Genomic DNA, 9,701 nt, shown 5'->3' on the forward strand with positions numbered 1-9,701 from the left:
AATGTGTGATATTTGTATAGTGGTCAGTATCCCTGCCTATCATGCGGGAGACTGGGGCTCAATTCTCCAACGGGTAGATTGTTTTTAAATGCATGCTGTCGCTCCCATTCCTGCCAGTAGTTGTATTGACAGCTTTTGGAATGTGTCTGTTGTCAAGGAGGAAAAATGCGATCCTGCCCAATGGCCTATATTTGTGTGTCTTAATTTGAGCATCTATGAGAGACACAGTATAGTGGTGAGCTGTGTCTTCCAAGCAATTCACTCAGGTTCTAATCCTTCCCTCCGCGAATGTTTTGCAATTTCCGCTTTTTTTCTTTAAAGATTAGAATGAAGCTAAATGCATTTCCCCACTACTTTGATTTACATGCGCAATTTGTTTGTTCTTCAAACTGCAATAGTCGTGATACTATCTATTATCACTATGATTTGATACTATATGATGTGCATTAGTGCATTAAGCCCCATCAAAAAAAAGTATTCATTTGAAATCAATACATAGGAATTGGAAAAGTTTAACACAAATTAGTTTTAAGAAAGGGCTCGTCCGGGATTTGAACCCGGGACCTCTCACACCCGAAGCGAAAATCATACCCCTAGACCAACGAGCCAACTGCTGCCAAACTTGGTTCAACAAGCTTTCAAAGAAGAGTATACCTAGTTGTTCTGTTTCGAGGAATCTGCCTCCTTGCTCTGTACCTGTTAGGGATTGTCTGATTCCTTTGCCTGGTGGCTTGCATTTTTATGGCCATCGAGAGGTGGTCGCTATAGATGAGGAATCTGGTTTAGATGGGATTTCGTTTCGATATATTTAGAATGCATGCATTAGCCTACATACATATAAAAATGTAAAGAAACAAACACAAACAAAAAACAAGACGGTGTTTCGTTGTTTTTCAAAGGGCTGCATGCCATGTCTGCTTAGAGGAGCAGTCCCAGCACTGGGGAGACACGGGGGTTTTGACCTGCTCTTTTCCAGACCTGGGCCGATTCATCCTCTAGCTAGTACTCATTGTTCTGCGGTTTGTAACATGGAGCTCCCAGCTGAGTGTGCAAGCACAAGCATCTCGGTATTTGGCTGTGATTGTATAGTCCTATTTTAACAGTGGGCAATCAGAGCCCTTGGTGACTGAGATATTTCAGTCACATGATTAAGCGCTTATCAGCAATTCATCGTTTTTGCAAAACTGAGGCTTTGGTGGTATAGTGGTGAGCAGAGCTGCCTTCCAAGTAGTTGACTTGGGTTTGATTCCCGGCCAAAGCAGTTGTTTTTTGGATGTCCCCCTTTTCTTCTTTTAAGATTGGAATAACACGTAATACATTCCACAAATACTTTGACTTACAGCCGCAATTTGTGTCTTTGTTCAAACTGGTGAATAGTTTTAAAAGCATCACTTTTAGTTTTTTACTTTGAGTTAATGCTCTGTGAGGTGGTAATAGTCAGTACATTAAGCCTCATTAAACGAAGGTGTTCATTTGGGATCATGCGTTGATAATGCACTATCAGGAAAACTGTATATATGGGTGGTAAGAGTGAGTTGTAAGATTAATCACATTCTAAGGAGTGATATCGTCCTATTGTTAGTCCTGAAGGGCGGGCTAGAAATTGTGTTTGGTGTGAAGAAATTTCACCAGTGCTTGTATGGTAGGCCGTTTACCATTTGCTCAGACCATAAGCCTTTAATGAGCTTATTTAATTCAAAAGCCATCTCGCCCATGGCTTCAGCACGGATACAACGCTGGGCACTTACCTTTATCAGCCTACCAGTATACAATTGTGTATAAGGCTGGCAAGGACAATTTTCCAGTCTGCCCTGTACCACCCCTGTGTCAAGAGACTGAAGTGCATGATCTTGGTTAGAGACAATAAATCACACCGATCATTGCATTTGAGGTTTATTGCAGTGGTCATCAAAATACAGAGGCCCAGGAGAATAACAGTCACTTCATCAGTAACTAGTGTATAACACTTCGGGGTAAAGCACATACATGGGTTATATAGTTTCTACATAAAATTCCCTGCTCCTATGGGGATTTGGCACTCAGCAGACAATTCATCCATCCCTACCCCCTAAACTCATATACTCAACCAATAGAGGATTGCTGTTTTTTGATTTCCCCCTCGATTTTGCGGTTGTTATGTTCACTTCAGCCTGGAATTTATGACCTAGCAAGCAAGCAGGCATTCCTTCTTTACCATCCCCCCTTGCCTGTGGACATCTGAAAAACCTTTTGGAATTGAAACATTCTCCCCTTCAATGTTCATTTCCTTTCACAAATTCCTTTCTAAACATTTTAAACTTGCACCCAAATGTTCTGTGTACTTGATCTGCGTACTTTCTTTTTGGTTCCTTCAGTCCCCCCTTACGGTCCATGACCATTTTTCCATAGAATATTTTTTTTAATCTGATCTTATCCCTGCCAGAGGTTACTAGCACTTGTTGGGGACCTTATGTTTTAAATGCTCAAAGCATTTTGGTAGATGGGTGCAGGGATCAGGGGTTGATTTTGTAGCTGTCTAGTCTCTACATTTTTGGTGCGCATGTTCCATCCTTCTTCTGTAGGATGAGTACAATAATTTTACACAAATGATCTATGCAATCCTACCTGAGATGTTCTCTGTTTCAAACCTTCATAGTCCACCTTTACCAAACTTGTAATCTTTACCAGATGTTAGGACAGACTTTTATTTTAGCCAAATCAAATGAGCCATATTAGCATGTACCTCAGCTAACACTGCTTCATGTTGAATTTCAGTTAGAGCCTCATTATTTTCTTAATTGTTTGATAGATTATTTATGCTCTATTGTGTGCAAAAATGCTGGAGCTTGCTGGTCCTGATACCTAATCAGCTAGGCCCTTAGGGATGTATAACATGGCTGCCTAAAGTCATAGTATAATTTACATATGAGCAATAACTAATAGTAGCAGCACAGAGCCGGGTACCCATTGATAGGTGACACAGATCGGATGTCACACACCAATGGGTTTGGTTTAGCTGCACAATCTGCTCAAACCCCCGTAATGGGCGTACTACCGCCCTCAATGATAGATTAGTTGCATTCATGCGAGCATTACAAGTACATACAACAATTCTTTTGACTTGAATACAACATTCAATATTAAACATACTACCATTAGCTACGCATCCTATATTAATAAGGGTATAGACATGGTTTCCCTCTGGCATCCCCAACACTTGCACCCGACGCAACGCCTGGCGTTGCATCGGTGTACCTGAAAGGATCATAATTTGGTAATGTATGTCTGGAGTCTCGATTTGGGCGGGTGAGTACAGCGTCCCATATGTCAGCCTCCCATTCAATTCCGAGGCCTCCTTTTTTATTCTGTAAAGATGATCTGTGTGAGATAGGGAGCCTATTATTTAATAGATCCGTTATTATAATCACGATATACATCTCTCTTCATGTTGTGTAACATTTACATCTGTCATTATGGCCGTAATTAAGTCCTTAAAAGCTTTCACCACTAATTTCATAGCAACAGCATTATAATGTACCCCTGTAGCTGTATTGATAAAGCTTTGAGCATTATACCAGTTTGTCCCATCATTCTGCTGTTTCTGAAACTCAGCATTCACATTATTCATGAGCTTCCCCAAACCAACCTGCTGCTTCAGATAGAATATCTCGCTTGCGCTATCAGTGGACTGGTAAGTACTCTGTTTTACGTATCGGGTGAGTGCATCTTTCATTTGGCCTGTGAATATCTTAGTCAGAGATAAGAAATCAGAACAATGGGTCTGTAACAATTCTAATGAGTAATCACAATGCACTGTGACTCGGTGCCAGACCACCTCCTCAATGAACCCTAATGGTTCCCCCACCTCTATGAGCCCACGTGGTGAAGGGGTGAAGGTCTGGGGACAGGGGAGGTGTCATTGCGGAGTGTAAAGGCGTCATTACAGTATTGGTCAAGGGGATCAGGTTGTTCTGCCCCTATGTATGGAGGCATGACCTGTTTTTCCTCCTGGTTGCATGCGTTGTCCCCGGGGATTGATCCAATGAGTCAAGACAAAACACTTTATGGTTATACATTCGACACAAAACATTTCATGGTTATGCCTTTGTTCCAGAGAATCCATATCCTCTCGCTCCTCTGTCTATCGAGGGGAGGCCTGAAAGCTCCTTGACCTGTGGGTAGCAAATGCGTTCACATACAAGCTGAGCTACCCGATCGCCAGCTCTTATTTCAAAGGGCTCGGCCCTAGTATTTTGGACCAGGATACCTACATTTCCAGTATAGTTGGCATCCACTATGCCAGCCCCTATGCATATGCCATGCTTAACTGCTAAGCCGGAACGAGGGGCAAACCTGGCATAGCACTCAGGTGGTACTTTTATTTGTATATCTGTCAAAACGAGGCTTTGACTTCCTGAAGGCACCAGGTAGTCATACGCGCTGTATAAATCAAGGCCAGCTGCCATCGGCAAAGCCCTAGTGGGCAAGTACCCCGCAGGGGTCAATTTGACCACTTGGAGGACAACCGCTTCTGCGGTTAGACATGCCAGATTTTGTGGGGGTGGCTCATGTGTCAATCGTTTTTGGTAGAGCTTTGTCTGGGTTTTGTGTACCCATTGCCCTTGGTTTTGTTTTAGGATACTGTGGCAGGCTGGTGAGTGGATAGAGGCCCAGAGACAGACTGCAGTTCAAACAAATATACTTTTACTATAAATAAACACAAAATAAACATGCACAAGGGCAAAATAAAGGGATTTAAACACAAATAAAGCAATACAAAAACAAAATTAAAAAAAAAAATTAAGGTTTCTAGGCTGGGCAATGCCTTCACTGGATTTACAAATACAAAAAACCACAAACACCAACCTGTTTCCTCAGCTCCCTCTTCCCAAATGAGAAGCAGAGGCCTCCTTTTATGTCAGGTGGCTGGGCGCTGATTGATCGTTAATTAACCTAATCAACTAATCAACCCCAGCCACCTGAACATAATAAACCCAGGCAGGTAGGGGAAATTAACCCCATCCCTGCCAATTTAAAAAGGGCAGAGCTTTGCTCTGCCACAGATACATACACAGTGTATAGTGTGTTTTCACTGTGATTTGGAGATGAAAATCCCTAGCTGGACTGGGTATGCCTAGTGCAGGGGCCTCACTGATCTTTTGTTTCAGGTCATTGAACCCCTGCTCTGCTTCCTCAGTCCACTCAATAGCTTCATATTTCTCGGGTGTGTCTTTTAGTAGTGAGTACATAGGTCCTGCTGCTATAGCATAGTCCTCTATGTATTCCCTGACATAATTAATGGTACCCAAACACTGTCTTAACTCAGTAACAGTTTGCGGCTTGGGTATCAAGGTGAGGGCCAATTTCCTATCTGGGCTCATAGTCTTGCTGTTATAGCTGAGAATATGTCCCAGGTATGTTACCTCTTGTTGTAAGAGCTGAGCCTTCTTTGGGTTGACCTTGAACCCTTGGACTTTTAGGAGCAGCAAGGTGGCCCTCAGCAGTTCCTTCACTTCTGTAAGAGAGGTACTACACAACAACAAGTCATCCACATATTGCAAAATAGTGCCATGCGGGTTGTCTTTCAAGGGTCCCAGAGCCTTGGCAAGACACTGGTGGAACACTACTGGGGTACTAATATGATACCCCTGTGGCATGCGGGTCCAGGTGTATTGGACCCCTTGCACCATGAAAGCAAACTTCCATTGATCTGCAGGCCTTATCGATAGGCTCCAGAATCTGTTGCTTATATCAAGGACTGAGAACCAGCTGGCCTCAGCTGGTACTTCAGTCAATATAATGTGGGGGTTAGCTACATTTCTATCCATCTTGGGCAGGGCTTGGTTCAAGCACTGGTAGTCAATTGTAAGCCTCCACTTGCCCTCTCCCTTAGAGACTGGCCAAATTAGGCTGTTGGTGGGGAAGTTACACTCGACTACAATCCCTTGCATTAGTAAATCAGTAATAATGCCCTTTACTGCTGTCACTGCTTCAGGCTTGACAGGGTACTGCTGTTGTGGAAGATGGGCGTCTCCTTCAATTGTGATAAACATGCCCACTGCCTTACCGCAGCCTTTGCTGTGCAGAGCCCACACTTCCGGGTACTGCTGAGTCAAGTCCTGGAGTGTGAGAGGGAAATATGAGACATGCATTACATCTAACTCTAAAATGTTTTGCTCATGCGTTTTAACATGATACATTTTGACTAATGTGGATTGTGAGCCAATTACAAATTCCACGGGTTCAGTTCTAAATGCTATTTACGTACATCAATTGACTCCTTCGATTACTACAAACTCTTTTGTTACCAGGATTGGCAGATTCCAGCCCCAATATCAACTAACATTTTACATGGGTGGCCTCTTACCTCCCCCCTTTGCTCCTACCGAGACCACCGCACGTCACTCCCCTGTCTGTGTCTGCAGCCGTTGCAACATTCTTACATATTCACTGTAATCTCCTTGCGGTTCCTCTGCCATTTCAGGCTTTCCTGTAGCCACTGCCACTTTCCACCAAATCCTCTTTAAGTATAAATACGACCACAATTAAAGCATTGCTTAAAATCGTATTCATTCCAAACTTGGTGTGATTTCGCAGCTGTGAGCTGTGTCTTCAGCTTCTACTATTAACTCTTCTCTGCTGCTGGACAACTGCCCAGGCACTTTAGCTGCATATTGCTTGCTCTCTGGCAATATGCAGCTAAAGTTTGAATCTTATCTTACCCTGCTTCTTTGAGCTAAACTTTTAGCTTCCAGTCCTATTGCATCGCCGTTGCGATCCATATTTTATTTTAATCCACTCTCTTATATCAACTCTGAACTAAAGCTTTCCGTTCTCAAACTGTGACAGATTCTGTCCCTTTTCACATTCTGAGCTGCACTCGGCTATTTCGTGAACACAGTTTACGTGTTCCCACTCTTACTTATGTAAAGGCCACATAGTTTTAAACATCTGCCTTTTCTGAAATGTTGCTTTATCTTTCGTTTAAACAAAACCAATCTAACCCAAGTAATTTATTAATAAAATTATCATACTAAACTGACTTCTTACCAATATAATTTTCCAATATGACAAGTTACTCTACTTTGTGGATTTTATTAATGGTTTGTTTTCCTTTGCACCTTAAATTTACACATTGTGGGTGCGCTCATGGACTTTAACTAGGGTTTTATGCCAATACCCTCATCCGCCCCATTTTGTGACGGTTTATGTAACAGGTTTTTCCTGTTAACAGGTTGTCCTAACTCACAAATAGGTCAACATGTAATAGCCAACAGACAAACATATATTAGATACATATGTAACACCCAGTTCAGAGACTCCACATTATGCTCAACTGTTGCTACTTAAAATATGACTATAGTCTTACGTGTATGATATAATCTTCACAACCATACAGCTTGCTAGCATGGTCGGCCACAAACACAATATAACACCAAAACAATACAACTGTTCTTTACAACACACACACTAATATCTGTCGCGACACTAGTAACCTTGGTGCTTCATTAAACCAAGTGTTCTCCATTCAAGAAAATGCTATCTCCCTGTTTAGTTCAATACAAATTAAACAATCATCAATATGCAAACTCTTGAAAATAAAATATTGATTTAATTCTGGATTTTAGAAACCAAATATTATTCTACCTGCCATTCTCTGGCTTTCCACTCTAAATAACCCCAATCTATTTCGTCCTTTTCTTCTCCCCTTGATTTTACATCAAAAAAGGGTTCTGCATGCTTACTCTTAGCCAACGCCCTTTTGGCACTGTACCAAGTCCTTTGTTCCTTTTTGAAACCGCTCAGTCTGCTTGTGGTCTGGGCTATCTGGTTGCCAACCCTTTTTTTATTAGTGGTTTCTCCCTGCTGTCTGCCCATTTTTCAGTCACATTTTTAAAACGCCATAAACCTTAAACACCTCAGCACTTGAATGAGTCTGAGACAAAGAGAGCTATGTATGTACGGACAATGCAAACTAATCCTTGGTCCGCTGTATGGGGGAGGGGGTTTGTCGGCCGGCCCCCCTGTTTAGAAGATATCCCTAACCAATGGGTGTATGGGGCCTGTTTGAAAATGTTTACCAAGCAGGCCAATTAGAAATAACAGCACAGTGCAGTGAATAAAGGGTTAAGTAAAACAGTGTAAATGTATGTTTCTTGTTTCTGGGTAAAAAGAGTGAAAAGACTTTTTATTTAGGGGATTTGTACAACCTTTGTCATGGACTCCCAACCTCTTTTCAATATGAAGAATTCTGAAGATGATGATCTTATGTATTCTGTGGTAGTGACCGCTGGAAAATGTATGTTTTTAAACTCTACATGTAAAATAAGAAAGATTTCAAAATAAGTTTGCAATGTTTTACATATTTGTAGGGTCCCTCATCTAAATATTAACACATTTTTTTTTTTTTTTTTTTTTTAATAGCCTCTCTCGATGGCCTTCTTTTAGATTGTATCAACTTAATACCAGAGGATCAGCCAGGCTCTTGTAAGTACATTTATTTTGGAATCCGCTGTAAAGCGATTGACACTGAAAAGACACTGAGCTGCATGTTTGAATTGTATTTTTAGCCTCTATAGCCAATGTACCAGAGATTGAGGGAACTGCGAAAAAAGTGTCTAAGAAGCGGTACGATTTAAAAGAAACGGTGAAACAGATAGGTACGTCTGGGGTTTAATCCCCTCTAATGTAACCCATAAGAAGCGTCTTATATTTTTCACAGCATTACCTTTTGTATGTTTATACAGAACCCCATGAATGCACAGGACAGAGACCTGATCTGGACAACATTACGGTCAAAGAACAGGCAACTGCCGGTGAGTACATCTATGTTAGAATCCATTGTAATGCGATGTGTGATGGGCAATAAAAGCGAAGATAATCTATAAAAATAAAAGTTGTGTTGTTTGTTTAACAGCAACATCAAGCAGCGTGGTCAAAGGAATTGCGAAAAAAGGATTGGAGATTGACAAGAAGAGGAGCGAGGATTCTGAACAAGACAACAGCTTTTCAAAGAAACGGTGTAAGACTTTTAATAATTGTCAGCAAATCTGAAGAAAACAAAATATTTGAGACAAATAAGAAAAACAGAGACTCAAAGATACAGGCAGTCAATCAGCCCCAAAAAGCAAAAAACGAAGTTATTAAAACAACCACAAGGTACGTCAAGGTGTAATCCCACTAAGGTATTGTCTCACTTGCAAGAAACCAAATGTACACATGGAAAGGGTCGGAAAGTTTGTAAAGATGTTAAAGTTGGGAATGAGCCAGTCTCGCAGTCAGAAATAATTAGCGGCACTTGTCAGATTATGAGTAGCTGGTGGTTAGCGATGGGTGCCGCCCTGAAAAGTTTTGATAGTATAAACAAGCACTTCAGTTTTCGACCCATCTTTTGCAACATAACAAATTTGATGAAAAACTCAAAATTGATCTGCTGAAACATTTCAGAATTTTGCAGTTGGTCAAACACGAATATTTGGGTGTTGTTAACAAGTGGGTAGAAAGTATGAAATATTTGATAAAGTTTGTTTTGGCTGCTAAAAAGCGTGTGTGACCCTGTGGCAAAGTGTCCCGCCCCTGTGTGTATTTTGTGTTGTATGTTGTATGTTAATGTTGGTGTATAGTCATTGGTACATGGGATATAAACGGGTCTGTGTAACACAAGTGTTTAAAATGTATATTTGTATTTAGGCACGAGGACTGCACAGCAATTCAAGTGCAAG

At 41.3% G+C, this 9,701-nt stretch overlaps 1 non-coding gene across 1 annotated transcript; it reads right to left on the bottom strand.

The window, feature by feature from the left end:
• Positions 1-536: 536 nt before the first annotated feature.
• On the bottom strand, positions 537-608 carry trnap-cgg. Its single transcript has one exon. It is a non-coding gene; the product is annotated as a tRNA-Pro (tRNA).
• Positions 609-9,701: the final 9,093 nt, after the last annotated feature.

Source organism: Polyodon spathula, chromosome 21 (assembly GCF_017654505.1).
Source record: "Polyodon spathula isolate WHYD16114869_AA chromosome 21, ASM1765450v1, whole genome shotgun sequence".
In the NCBI taxonomy this organism is placed as follows: Eukaryota; Metazoa; Chordata; class Actinopteri; order Acipenseriformes; family Polyodontidae; genus Polyodon; species Polyodon spathula.